Source organism: Canis lupus, chromosome 37, assembly GCF_003254725.2.
Source record: "Canis lupus dingo isolate Sandy chromosome 37, ASM325472v2, whole genome shotgun sequence".
In the NCBI taxonomy this organism is placed as follows: Eukaryota; Metazoa; Chordata; class Mammalia; order Carnivora; family Canidae; genus Canis; species Canis lupus.
The window spans coordinates 15,307,812-15,322,829 of NC_064279.1; the positions used below are offsets into that span (position 1 = coordinate 15,307,812).

General features: G+C 37.1%; 1 long non-coding RNA gene across 1 annotated transcript in view; it reads left to right on the top strand.

Moving 5' to 3' along the window:
* The window catches only part of LOC118353479 (uncharacterized), a 40,587-nt gene extending 39,110 nt beyond the window's left edge, over positions 1 to 1,477 (top strand). Inside the window, exon 5 of the long non-coding RNA XR_004812530.2 lies at positions 386 to 1,477. This is a non-coding gene — a long non-coding RNA (uncharacterized LOC118353479). The remainder of the gene's footprint in view (positions 1 to 385) is intronic.
* Positions 1,478 to 15,018: the final 13,541 nt, after the last annotated feature.

Below are 15,018 nucleotides of genomic sequence, written 5' to 3' on the forward strand. Positions count from 1 at the left end.
CATAGTCTTGGATCATTCAAACCTAATTTTGGGTGTAATCAAGTTGACCGGTCTTTTTTCATGTTTTTGTTTGTTAGTTTTTTTTATCATTTTACTTTATTTATTTATTTATTTATTTATTTATTTATTTATTTATTTTTAAAGATTTTATTTATTTATTCATGAGAGACACACACAGAGAGAGGCAGAGACAGAGGCACAGGATCATGCCCGGGGCTGAAGGTGGCGCTAAACCACTGAGCCGCCTGGGCTGCCCTCATTTTACTTTAGCGTCTTATTTAAGAAAGCCTCTGCCATAAATTTGTAAGGATATCTGTGTATCTATGTATTTGTATCTGTATATATGTATATACATATATATATATTTTTTTTTTCTTCACCCCAGTGGACTCTTTCTCTACGGGATTATGTCATCTCCTGTGGCAGAGCATTTTGGTTCTAGAAACATGTTTGCTCAGAGGAAACACTGCCGACAAAGAAGGAGAAGGACTCAAACTCCAATGTTGGATCGGTAAAGGATTGCTTGAGCTTTGGAAGCAGCAGGTCTGGAATGCGGAAAGGAACAGCGCTAGCTTTAAAAATACATTTTTTGTCTTGAGATCAAGTGAAAAGAGAACATAACAGGAAGGATGCCATCGGTGGGACAAACAGTGTGAGCCCACATGTTGTAGAGGAGGAATGAGACCGATCTGGGAACAGTGCAAGTTTGGAAAGAAACATCTGACTCTACCTGAAGAAATATGGGTTGAGGGAAATGGAAACAGAACATAAGAGTCAAAAATTAGGTTGTATTGCCACAGAAAAAGTGGTAGAGAAAGCAGTATTTCTGCTGGCCTGAAAGAAAGCTAGAAAACACATCAGAGGAGACACGTTGCTATTTTCTGCACCTCTAAAAGCTTGAGAAACGTCACCCATGGTAACTCCAGCTCAGTTACACACTGATGGAGGATTCTCTTGTTGGTACAAATATGGAGGCAGAAGGGAATCTAACCCAGGCTATAGGGATGTTAAGACTCAAAACCCCCTAGTCTAAACTAGTCATGTCTTTGGCATAGATGACATCATGGCTTCAACCAACCAACTGACCGACCAACCAACCAAACACATGGCATCTGGTGGGGGGAAAAGAAATAGAGATGAGCAAGAAATTGAGACTATGGGGAATATAAGCCCAGGAACACTAGTGCTTAGAGATGTCTCTTGTAAATGCACAAGCACCAGGATAAGAGAGCAGAAGCTGCACTCTTAGATTGGGTTCAAACTTAGTTCAGTATTTGAGTACTAGGTATATGGAAACAAGTGTGAAAACAAATTAAGGAATTTTTAAAATGCAGAATGAACACCAGTGATAAAGAAAGGAGAGAGCTCTGGGAATTGGGGAGACTCTCAATGCAAATATCTAAATCATGCAAGAAGAGGGACAGTTTACAAGAGTGGTGGATTTTTCAATAAAATTTGGAGTTAGTATCACTATTAATCTCTTGATTGCTTTTTTTAAAAAAGATTATTTATTTATAATAGACATAGAGAGAGAGAGGCAGAGACACAGGAGGAGGGAGAAGCAGGCTCCATGCAGGGAGCCTGACGTGGGACTCAATTCTGGGACTCCAGGATAGCACCCTGGACCAAAGGCAGGTGCTAAACCGCTGAGCCACTCAGGGATCCCCTGATTGCTTTTTTTCTGAGTTTAAGGTCAGGGGGGTTGATGCGGATGAACTCTGAAAACCTGCATGGATTATCCTGGCAATGCTTCATTCTCTTTTTTCTCTATACTGTTTTCCAGAGTGGCTGCACCAGTTCACATTCCCACCAACAGTGCAAGAGTGTTCCCCTTTCTCCACATCCTCGCCAACATTTGTGATTTCCTGTCTTGTGAATTTTAGCTATTCTCTCCGCTGTAAAGCAGTATCTCATTGTGGTTTTGATTTTTATTTCCCTGATGACAAGTGCTGTGGAGCATTTCTTTCTTCCTTTCTTTCTTTCTTTCTTTCTTTCTTTCTTTCTTTCTTTCTTTCTTTCTTTCGCATTTTTTTTTTCATGTGCTTGTTAGCCATGTGTAGATCTTCTTCGGAGAAATATCTGTTCATGTCTTCTGCCCATTTCTTGACTGGATTGTTTGTTTTTTTGGGTCTTGAGTTTGATAAGTTCTTTTTTTTTTTTTGTTTTTGTTTTTGTTTTTTTTTTGTTTGATAAGTTCTTTATAGATCTTGGATACTAGCCTTTATCTGATATATGTTTCATTTGCAAATATCTTCTCCCATTGTGTCCGTTGCCTTTTAGTTTTGTTGACTGTTTCCTTTGTTTTTTATCTTGATGAAGTCCCAATAGTTTATTATTGCTTTTGTTCCCTTGCCTTTATAGATGTGTCTTGCAAAAAGTTGCTGTGGCCAAGGTAAAAAAGTATACTGCCTGTGTTCTCCTCTAGGATTTTGATGGATTCCTGTCTCACATTTAGATCTTTCATCCATTTAAAGTTTATCTTTGTGTGTGGTGTAAGAGAATGGCCCAGTTTCATTCTTCTGCATGTGGCTGTTCAATTTTCCCAACACCATTTGTTGAAGAGACTGTCTTTTTTCCATTGGATATTCTTTCCTGCTTTGTCAAAGATTAGTTGACCATAGAGTTGAGGGTCCATTTCTGAGTTCTCTCTTCTGTTCCATTGATCTATATATCTGTTTTTGTGCCAGCACCATACTGTCTTGGTGATCATTATTCATTCCTCAGCTGACACGCCAATTGCCTTTGGTCAGACAATTTCTGTATGTATGTAAGCAGGGCTATCCTTAAGCAAAACTATGATGTTCTTTAATTTCTGACTCCTCATGCACTGATTTATCTATACCTATCTTTATTTTCTTTCCAGACTCCCCCATCAAGTGGTGCTCTAAGTGTATCCTTACAAATTTCCACCTCTGCTCCAAACTTAAACGACATAGCAATGGGGAAAAAACCAGAAACTAAAACTGACACCCCAAAAATCAAAACAAACAATAACTAAACATTTTCATGGGCCAGAAATGGAAACACTCACAGTAAGCTGGGATTGCAGCATCAGCCTGCTGGGCTACAGGTCTAGAAATAGGCAGAGTTAGGAGTGCCTCTCCTGCAGGGGAATGAAAACCAAAGTGATCCACATGTGGTGGGGCATCAGGGCAAGTATCACTGTGTAAAAGCAAAGGCTAGGTGGGCCTTCCCTGACCAGGAAAGGAAGTTGAGACAGCTCTGATCACTGCTTGAAGCTGTGGCTTTATAAAGCTGAATCCCTGCAGGGGACAGGAGGAAGTAGAGCAAGCCCAGCAGCAGGACTTGTTTGGCTTAGTAACTAGATCTAAAATAGCCCCATCATTCTGTGTTTGGAGCTGTTCCTCTAGTGTAAGATCTGGGTGGTAGATCTCCCTGGGGCTGAGTGAAAGCAACTGCAAAGCTTATACATAGACAGCAATGATCACAGAACGAGAAAACAAGGCTAAACAACAGCAATAACAACAATAAAGACCAACCCCACCTAACATTAGCCTACCAACCCCAAATGTAAATTCACTTTTAGAAAAGCTACTGCTGAAAAAGAGAGTCAACAAAATAATAAATCAGATGGATTCATTCCTAATGAAATGCAAAATAATAGAAACATACCAAATGATTTAAAAAATTATGCTCCAAATCTTCAAAGGGATAAAGAACAAGAAATTACAAAATGGATGTAGGCAGATCTGAGTAAAGAACTGATGGACTACAGACAAAAAAAAAAAACAATAGGAAGAGTGAGGGGTGCCTGGCTGGTTCAATCGGTAAAGCATGCAATTCCTGATCTTGGAGTTGTGAGTTCAAGCCCCATGTTGGGTATAGAACTTACTTAAAAAAAAATTGTGAGAGTGAAAATAAATTAATGAAGTAAAAACACTTAGTAAACACCATATTGGACACAGTAAAAGAGCACTTTAGTGGCTGGAACTGAGTAATATTCCAAGTAATATTACATTTTCCCTTTTCCTCTGACCATCTTGTCCATGAAAGTACTTGTTAGACTGATCTCTGTTTCTTAGCTTTCTCACTCTGTGTTTTTTTCTACATAACTTGTTTTCTTCTATGACTTCAATTTTCTCCTATAGCTGAAAGACATGAAAATAGTCACAAGAATAATTGTACAATTATGTGTAACTGCAAACACGGCAGATGACACACGGACCACTATAACTTTCATTATTGAATAGTTTGCTAGAATAGTAAAGCTGTTATTTAGCCAATATAAATGTTCCACTTGCCACAAATTGGCTTCTAAAGTCTCCCCAGCCTTTCTGCAACAGGCATTATGATGAATAAATGGCAGAGGTTCCATGTGTTCATATGACATATGAGTCATATAGAATTATTCTGATAAGCTTACCTACTCTTTACCAGTATGTTCCCTTCATAAAATTGATTTTGATTTTGAAAACTGTCTGTAAGACTTAGGTCTTAACTGACAGGAAGGTTTTATATACATTTACTTTGAGGACACTTGATTTTCAGATTTAAGTTAAGGAAGCAGACTCAACTTCAAAGGGTTAAATTTACTGAACAATCCAGGAAGCAACTTCAAGTGCCAGTAGGACAGGTCTTAGCTATTTATGGGACCATGAATATGCTTGGAGTTAAAAAGGAATTTGGTTAGGGGATAGAGTTTTATATCAGATGGAATGAATAGCAGTTCTTGGAACTACTAGACTGTAACCAATAGTCTGAGGACTAGAACTGGGAATGTTTGGGAGATGCTTCTTGTTGCCTTCCCAATCTCTCTAAAATTCCTCCTTATTTTCTAGCAGAACCCTGATTTTGTTCAGGGTGGCAATGTGCTCAGCCTTAAGCAAGAAGGATTCCCAGGTGAGACCCACGGTCTAAGAAGCCAGTTGTGACAATTTTATTCTCTACTTTCCCAGCTTCCCCTACCCCTCCTTAAAGTGGCCATGTGACCCAGTTCTAGCAAAAAAAGAAGTAGACAGAAGTCTACTAGGAAGAAGAGAGATATAATTAGTGCTGCTCTTATCTCTTTCCTCCTGCCTTAAAATTGATGTTTGAGAATGGGGCAACTAGCTTATGACCATGAAGGAAAGACCAAGAGAATTGTAGAAAGACTAGCCCTGACATCATGAAGCTGGATAAATGCCAGCACTAGCTTTACCATTTTGTTAAGTCAGAAGAATAAGTTTTTACCAATGTACTTTAAAGCATATATAGTTCTAACTAATATATGTGGAAATAAAATAGGTAGTTCTTTGAATCTGTATTTTGGAAGACTAAAATGACTAGATCGATTCTAGGCTGGAATACAAAAAGTACGTATTAACTCACCTGCTCTAGATAAGAACACATGCTCATAGAAAAGAGAATAGGAAACATTTCCCTCATAACTATGAGTGGATGTGTCAATAAGTACAAACACTGAACCCTGATGGGAAGTAGATTGATTTAAGTGATTTTTTAAAATGTTCAAACCACTATATTCTACAGAAAAGGATTTTTCAGGGTGGGAGGTGTATATCACCATTAGAGGGTTAGACTGAGTATGAGGGTCTTGGTGCCATCTACCTAGCCATGTACTACTATTGTCTACTGGCTTACTTATTATTTTTATTTCGAAATAATTCAAGCTTACAGAAATGTTGCAAGATTAGTACAAAGAACTCCAATATACCCTTTTCATGGGCTCATTAATTGCTTTATCATTCTTTTTATATTGAAAGATAGGTACACATGTAAATTTTTCTCTAAACTATTTGAAAATAAATTGTGGACCTGATGTTCCTTTACCCCTAAATTGTTCAGTTTGTATTTCAAAAGGATATGGAGAATATAGTTCTCTTATATAACCATAGTACAGTTATCAAAATCAAGAAATAACACTGATAAAAAAAACACTGATAAAATATTATTATCTAACCTACAGACTTTATTCTCATTTTGGCAATTGTTCCAATAATGTGATAGATGGACAGACAAATAGATATATAGATCTTTCTTTTGGTCCACAATCAATTCAGATGTTTAGATCTTTTATCAATTCACCTTCTTGACAAAAATCTCTCCTGGAGTTCACTGACCCTCTTGGATCTGGACTGGTTGCTCCTCTCCATCTGGGAACCATTGTCATTCAGGCATCTTTCTTTATCCTCATTCTGAGCATTCTCATACCTTTTCTTCTTTGTCGCACCCCCCACTTCCTATATTCTGTGTCTTTCTCTTTCTTTTTCATCTAACGGTTTTCTTATACTGTCAATTTTTGAGCCTTTTGGCAGTTCAAGTGTTTAGATTGAATCATGCCTTTGCTGTTTTCACTGCCTTTTGACTCAGGTTTCCTGGTTCTCATTTTCAAAGACAAGAGCTATGACACATGCTGCATCATGGATGCACTTTAAGGACATCTTTCTGAGTGAAATTAGCTGGTCACAAAGGACGAATACCATATGATTCTATTTATATGAGATACCCAGAGTAATCAACTTCATAGATAATTTACAGAAAAAATAAAATTGTGGTTGCCAAGGACTAAAAGTAGGGGAATGGGAAGTCATTGTTTAATTGGCCCAGAGTTTCAGTTCTACAAGAAGAGTTCTCGATTACAGTGACACAGTGGAGCAATGTGAATGTTCTTTTTGCCTCTGAATTGTACACTTAAAAACAGTTAAGGTGGAGTAAGATAACAGAATAGGAAGTCCTTTATCCTCTTTCCCACCATGGACACACCAGTTCAAAAACAAAACATGGATCAGTTTCCTTTGTGAGAGGTCCAGAAACCAGTTGAGAAGATCCTACCACCAAGGTGAGAGCAAAACCAGCTGCATGAAAGCTGGCAGGAGAACTTGAAGTTCTGTTTTGCTTTTATCCTCTCTGGTACAGTGCCACAGAATAGGGAGGAAACACCCAGATCCCAGCTTCTTTCTGAGGAGGGAAAGAAAGGATCAAATTCATGTCCAGTGTTTGACTTTATTGACCATGTTCTAGTTTATTCTTTGCCTAAATCTGAATGGTGATAGGAGAAGATCCCAGGTTGGGAGTTGTTAAAAACAAAGGCAGTGGTTTGGACTAACACATAAGCACTTGCCATAGCCTTTCTTCTTGTCTCAGTGCTGCATTAATGGGTCAGAAATCCCCAATGCCAGCTTCTCCCTGGGGAGGGAAAGGGTTGGATTGCACATCCAAGGTTTCAGTTTTTCTGGAGGCTTAACTAGAAGACTTATGTCTGTCTCATCTGTTTCAGAACATTGATAGGCCTAGCATATGCTTGACTCCTGCGACACACTGAGGAATAAAGGCAAAGGCTTGGATTAGCTCACAGTCACCTACTAGAGCTCTTCCCCAGGCACAAAGCAGAGTAAGCAGAAGAAAAATTCCAAATACCAGCTTCTCTCTGGGGAAAGAGTGAACAAATGGCCAATAATAAGTCTTAACCCATTGATAATTACTTTAAATGTAAATGGACTAAATTCCATCACCAAAAGCATATAGTAGCTGAATGGATAAAAAAATGAGGTCTAATGCGGATGGTCCCTGACTTACAATTGTTCAACTTATGATTTTTTTTTTTACTTTATGATGGTGTAAAGCAATACACATTTAGTAGAAACTATACTTTGAATTTTAAATTTTGATCTTTTCCCAAGCTAATGATATGATATGCTCTCATAATGCTGGGCAGTGGCAGTAAGCTGCAGCTCCTAGTCAGCACAAGATCACAAGGGTAAATAACTGATATACTTACAATCATTCTGTATCTATAAAAACATCATGCTTTTCATTTTTGGTACAGTATTCAATAAATTACATGGGATATTCAATACTTTGTTATAAAATAGGCTTTGTGTTAGATGATTTTGCCCAACTATAGGCTAATTTAAGTGTTTTGAGCATGTTTAAGGTAGGAAAGGCTAAGCTATCATGTTCAGTAGGTTAGGTGTATTTTTTTTTTTTTTAGGTTAGGTGTATTAAATGCATTTTTGATTTATGTTAATGGTAATCAAAAAAGAGCAAGAGTGGTCATTTCTATATCAGACAAAATAGACTTTAAGTCAAAACTGTCACAAGAGTGAAGGACATTATGTAATAATAAAAGGGTCAATTCACCAAGAATATGCAACAACTATACACACACCACCTACCCAACATCAGACCACCTAAATTCGAGGGTATAGGCACTCCTCTGTTTATTGCAGCATTATTTACAATAGCCGGATTACAGAAGTAACCCAAGTGTCTATTGATAGATGAATGGATAAAGATGTGGGAGATATATATATATATATATATATATATATATATATATATATCATATATCTGATATATGATATATATACGATATATGATATATATATGAATATTATTCAGCCATAAAAAAGAATGAAATCTTGCTATTTGTAACAACATGGATGGACCTAGAGGGTATAATGCTAAATGAAATAAGCATTATTTCATTTCATTATTTCATTATTTCATTATTTCTCTCTCAGTCAGAGAGAGACAAACACTATATGATTTCACTCAAATGTGGAATTTAAGAAACAAATCAAACAAAGAAAAAAAAGAGACAAAAAAACCTTTGGACTCTTAAATATAAAGAACAAACTGGTATTTATCAGATGGGAGATGGGAGGGGGATGAGTGAATTAGATGACTTATCACGACAAGACTGAGTAGTGTGTAGAATTGTCGAATCACTATATTTTTGACCTGAAACTAATATAACACTGTATGATATATATATATATAATATTTATGTAAATAATATATAATCTTCTAAACAAAACTAAGTTAAATCTGCAACAGAAGTGGAAAACGTGTTTGCACAGGGGCAGTGGGGGTGGAAAGAAGAGCTTGAAAGTAATACAATTATAAAATAAATTTAAAATAAATTTAAAATTTAAATAAATTTTAAAACACAACAAAATGACAAGTTACATAGATTAATTATGTAAATGAATACATTTTTATTTCACATTGTTCTGAAGATTGTGGCTAATGTAATTAAACAAGAGAAATAAATCAGAAAGGAAAATAAAGCCAAAAATTAATGGCTTAAAATAGCAACCATTTTATTATCTCTCATTGCTCTGTGTTGACTAGGAATACCCGATGGTGTTTGCAGTCTTCTTTCATGGCTGCAGTCAGATGCTTACTGGAGTCCTTGGACAGCAAGGCCTCTCTCTCTGTCCATGTAATTTCAGAATTCTCATCTCCACATCACCTCCATTTAGTCTTTCCAGTAGGGTAGCTTAGACTTCTGATATTGTGGGGTTCTGGACTCCCCAAACTAAATGTTTCAAGAAGGAGGAAGTATACGCAACTGATCTTCCTAAAGGCTGAAGTGGTTCTGGGGCACTCCTGGCACATTTTGTTGGAAATCTGGAGTCAGTGTAGAAGGAGACAATGCAAGGGCATGAATACCATAAGGTATGCACTTTGGGAGCCTAGCTACCACACAGTATGTGTGGCTAGATATTTGCTTTTGGAAGACAAGCAAAAGTGAGGTAATATTCCTTAAGGATAGACATGGTTGCATTAGAGATTTCATTCTAGTTTAGGTAGAAACCTCCCTGTGTGTGAGTGTGTGTGTGTGTGTAGACATTTGAATATTTGAAAATGCATACTCTTATTGCCTAATGACAAATTATTCAGAGAATATATATACTTTGCTAAGTGAAGTGATATGGGGGATAATGTGACATACAAGGAATACTAGGTTAGAAGCCAAGGAATTCCTCACCTGAACCAGATATTGTTGCAATACAATAGTGTGACTTTGGACAAGTCCAAATTTCTCTGGCTCTTCCTTTCCTCATCTGTAAGAACCCAACAGTGTTTGAAATGCTAGGACTCTAAACACCTATTCTAGAACATTTTAAAAAATATTTAATTTATTTATTCATGAGAGACACACAGAAAGAGGCAGAGACATAGGCAGGGAGAAGCAGGCTCCATGCAAGGGGCCCAATGTGGGACTTGATCCTGGGACCCTGGGATCACACACCAAGACAAAGGCAGATGCTCAACTGCTGAGCCACCCAGGTGTCCCTGATTCTAGAACTTTAATCATCTGATCACTCTAATACTACTCTCAAGACTAAGCTGAAATATTTGTCATGCTCTCTCAAAACCTAAGTCATGACCTATGTAGAATGATATAAAGTTCTCAGATTTTTTTTTGTTTTTTAAACATTTTATTTATTTATACATGAGACACACACACACACACACACACACACACACACACACACACACACAGAGGCAGAGACATAGGCAGAGAGAGAAGCAGGCTCCATGCAGGGAGCCCGACGTGGGACTCAATCCCTGGGTCTCCAGGATCACACCCAGGGTTGAAGGCGGCGCTAAACCGCTGAGCTACCCGGGCTTCCCTAAAGTTCTCAGATTTATAGCAGCCAAATTATGCAAAAAGTCTTAAATGTTTAACCCCGTTTATGGAAAAAGTGAATTGCTAAATTAGACCATAATTCAAATTATTTAGCAATGAGCTGAAAGCATCAAATGTGTCATTTTTTAGTTTCTGGATATAAAACATAGGTGAATGTCTCTAACTATATATGCCTATTTCAATAATTATGTAAATATATGTAACCATGTCTGTTTTAGTTGGGATAGGCTAACTGTTAAATAATCCTAGCATTTCTGTGGCTTAATATAATACAAATGTAGTTTTTGCTGATCCAATATGGATGTTCAACATGGCCACATAATCCTGGGAAGCTCTCTTCCTTCAGTTCTTATCTATCTTGTTTCTTCACTTTTCTTTATGTCCTTAAGAACTTCTCCATTCACTTGAGAAGTGAGATGAAAGAGGGAAAGTTGTATGTGGGAGGATTTTATGGTCCTGCTCCAGGAGGGTTCATTGCTTCTGAGTGCATCTGATTGGCTAGAACTCAATCACATGGCTGCCCATTGCTGTAGGGGAGGCTGGGAAGTGTAAATTAGCTGTGTGCCCAGAAAGGAGAGCCATTAGATATTGGTGAGCAACTAGTATGCTATGCCACCATGTCCTTTTTCCTATTTGTGTTTTACTTCACAGGCCTTTGACATTCATTTATCTTTATTTATGTCCCCCTTTTCACTTTATTATTAGAGATATATAAGTAGAAGGAATAGAGAGGATTGGATAGGTTTCTGAGGATTCCTTTCCATATCAATGAACCCTTGTGTATATGGTAAAGAGGGTGGGGTTTTGGCCTAAGTGTTAGATGCTGGGAAGGAGGCTTCTTGGTAAATACTTTCTCTGATGCACAAAATGCTCCATTAGAAAAAAGAAGTTTTGGTTTAAAACAGATAATTCATTATCACCTGAAGTCCTGCTTTATAGTAATTCCTTTAATTTCCAGCACATTAAAATCCAAAGTGATTGGCAAGTTATAGTTTGAAGAACAGAAGAAATAAATTTCATTTTTCAAATAATTTTGCATCTTGCTAGCTCCCTCAGCTCCTTTCTGTTTTCACCCCCAAATAGCCAGTCATTAGAAGCATGGAACTGCTTATTTCCTAGCCCACTAGAGATAGTACTGGCTAGTACATTGATAACCAAACTTCCCAGTGCTCACACTGTCAGATTTATGAAAGATTTATGAAGAAAGACATTCTAGTAACGGGGCAAAATTCACTTCCAAGGAGGAAATCTCAGCCGTATTGCTAGTTCATGTCAACACAGATCAGTGGAAAGATAGACTCCCTCGCCATATGCTAAGGCCATGTCTTTTTTTGGTTAACACTCCACATCTGTCACTAGGATAAGTGAATCTTAGTAACGAAGTGTTGAAGGTGAAAAAAACAATAAAAAAAAACATTGTATTTCAATTGTGTTTCCATCAGTTATACAGTAACTTGGTTCTAAAAATGCTTTACTTTTTTTTTTTTTAAATGCTTTAAATTTAAAACTGACTTAGCTGGAGTTGTTTGGGATAGAGAGAGAAGTCACTAACTGTAATAGTGCAGAAAATGTCAAAGTTTAACGCTGTTCTCAAGTCTAACAATGACTGCAGACTAGATTATGAAAATGGAATTGAATAGGGTCTTTTTCAACCTTACAATGAGTCTGTTTTAGTCTCACTGATGTTTTTGCCAAAGATTTTTTTCCTTGCATGCTAATTAGATCCTCCTCCTAAGTTATACTTAATCTTCTACTTTGAAAATTCTACCAACTATCACCTAATGGTTAAATTTAGAATAAAAATTAAGGAATTATACTGCTGTTATCAACATAAAGTTAATATATTTCCATTGTGCGAAACTGGAAAATGCAGAAAAGTAGAAAGGAGAATAATTGCCCTAATCTTATTACTCAGAGACAACCGCATTTATTATCTTGGAGTTTTCTTTTCTAAGTATAGATACACTTTTTACAAATTTAAGCAGTTGTAATCATACTGTTCGTCTTGATTTTTTGCTTAGTATTATAAGCATTTTTCATCTCACTATAGATTCCAAAAACTCGATTTTTACCAAAATACTTTTGATTATAAAAATATATCAGTTTATTATAGAAAGCTTAGAAAATACATAAAGAGAAAAAAACAAAAATTTCCCATAATTCCATCCACCAGTAGTTATTTGGCCCTCTCTTTTTGAATATTGATTTGTATATTTATTTAAAATGATTGAAATTTTAATTCATATGCTACAGTATTCTGTTTCTATTACCTAATAATGCAATATAAGCATTTTCCTATGTCATTAAAACGCTTTGTAAATTTTTTTTGTAGATTGTTTTAAGTTTTATAAAATTCCACAATATGGTAATTTATTTAATCAGTGCCTTGTGCAAAAAAATGCTATGATGAGTAATTTTGAATATAAAATTTTGTTTGTATTTTTGAAATTTCTTTAGGAGAGATTTATAAAAGTCCAGGATTTGAAAATATTAAGACATATAGTTCACATTTCCACAATGGTACACCTCTTTGTATTTCTATTAGCAATGAATGTGTGCTTGCCTCAAACTGTTGCCTGCATTTTCTATCTATCTGTCTATCTATCTATCTATCTATCTATCTATCTATCTATCATCTATCTATCTCTTAGAGACAGAAAGAGAGAGCATGGGTGGGGAAGGGCAGAGAGAGAGGGAGAGACAGAATTCCAAACAGGTTTCATGCTCAGTGTGGAGCCTGATGTGGGGCTCGATCTCACAACCCTGATGTTATGACCTGAGTTGAAATCAAGAGTTGAATGCTTAACCAACTGAGCCACTCAGGCACCCCTGTTGCCTGCATTTTAATACTAAAAAAAGGATGTCAGTGATAGATGAGAACCAATTCCAGGTCCCTCTGATCAAGCTAATTCTGAATGGTCAGTACAGTATCCTGGGGGCCATTTGAATCTTGCACCCTCCATTCTATGGGGTTAGGAGGAGTCTCCATGCTCATGTATATCTTTCTGTAACATTTTTGAGTGCTGTGGCCCTCTGCTAGATTCTGAGGATATAGAGATAAATAAGCCACAATCTCTGAACTTAAGGGAGGACTTCCCAACTGATATTTTTAAATATATAGTGCTAAGATATTGAGCCTCTTAGCCTTTGAGGTACCTAGGTGGTGTCTGAGGTGACTAAAATCATTGGAATGGTCACTAGCAAACATCAGATTTTTCTCTTTATTTCTGTGTGTGATACAAGTATTATTAAATATTGTTTTTAATGTAGGCCTGAATGTGACTAACGTTGGGAAACACTGCCTCCCAGTTGCCTTGATCTTTCTAGATCTTTGTCTTCCTCAGAACTTCAGAGTCATGGGCAGGAGCAAATATTTTGTGAGTCAACCAGTCTTCCTTCATTGACCCCATCATACATACACTCCATGATGCTGATGGTGGGGCATGCTCACATTCTCTGTGACCAAGAATATAATTGGTAAAATTCAATATTCCCTATTGGGGGCTGAACCAAGCTCTTTGCAAGATCTCTCTTTCTTGAAAGTTTAGGCAGAATTTAGGTGAGACTCTTCATGACAGTGGAAAAATCACATTTTCAGAGATCTTTAAGAACTTTCCTTTAATCACATGTGTTTCTGATATCACCATGTAATAGCAGTAAATATTTTCTAATAAATTTCCACAACATGCAGGCAAAGCATCTGGGTAGAAGCAGCTTCACAGTTCCCAGGTGCTCCTAGATTTAACAAGCACCCAATAAAAACAAAGGAGCAGACTGCTGAGATATGTACAGTTTAGTCTTGGTTAAATTCAATGGAAAATTCTCAGTCCTAATCTTCCTTTTTCTATCAAGCATTGGCACAATTGAGCGAGCATCCCTTCCTTCTTGAAACATGACTTTTACTTGACTTCCAGGCACAACACTTCTCTTGTATCTCACAAGCTGATCCTCCTAGTCTTCTTGCACATCTTTCCCTACTCTTATGGTTGAGGTGCTCCCAAGGTCAGTCCTCAGTTTCTCTATCTCCACTCATTTCCTTGGTGATCTCATGTAGTGAGATGATCTCACAGCTGTAATACCACCTGCATTACGACTCCTAACTTTATCTTTTCTCCATGAATTCCACTGTCATATATTCCACTGTTGCTTATTATAGTGGGAAAGGCTACGTGGAAGGCATTAGAGCTTTTATCTAGGAAATTAGTAAACCAAAACCAATATTACATTCCTGAAGGGAATGTGGAGATTAGTGTCACCATCAAGGACCTGAAAGATGTAGGGGTGATGATGCCCATCAAATACTCATTCAACTCTCCTATTTGACCTGTTCGGAGGACAGAGGGATCCTGGAGCAAAACAGTGGATCATCATAAGCTTAACCAAGTGGTGGCTCCAACTGCAACTGCTGTACCCACTATGATTTCATGGCTTGAGCAAATGAACACATCACCTCTTACCTGGTATGTAGCTATTGACCTGGCAAATGACTTTTCTCCATCCCTATCCATAAGGTCCATAATTTGCACAGCACCATTTGTCACTAAAGAAATGAAATGAAATGAAATGAAATGAAATGAAAGCCACAGTGTATTTTTCTATGCATCTACCAGAACATCTAA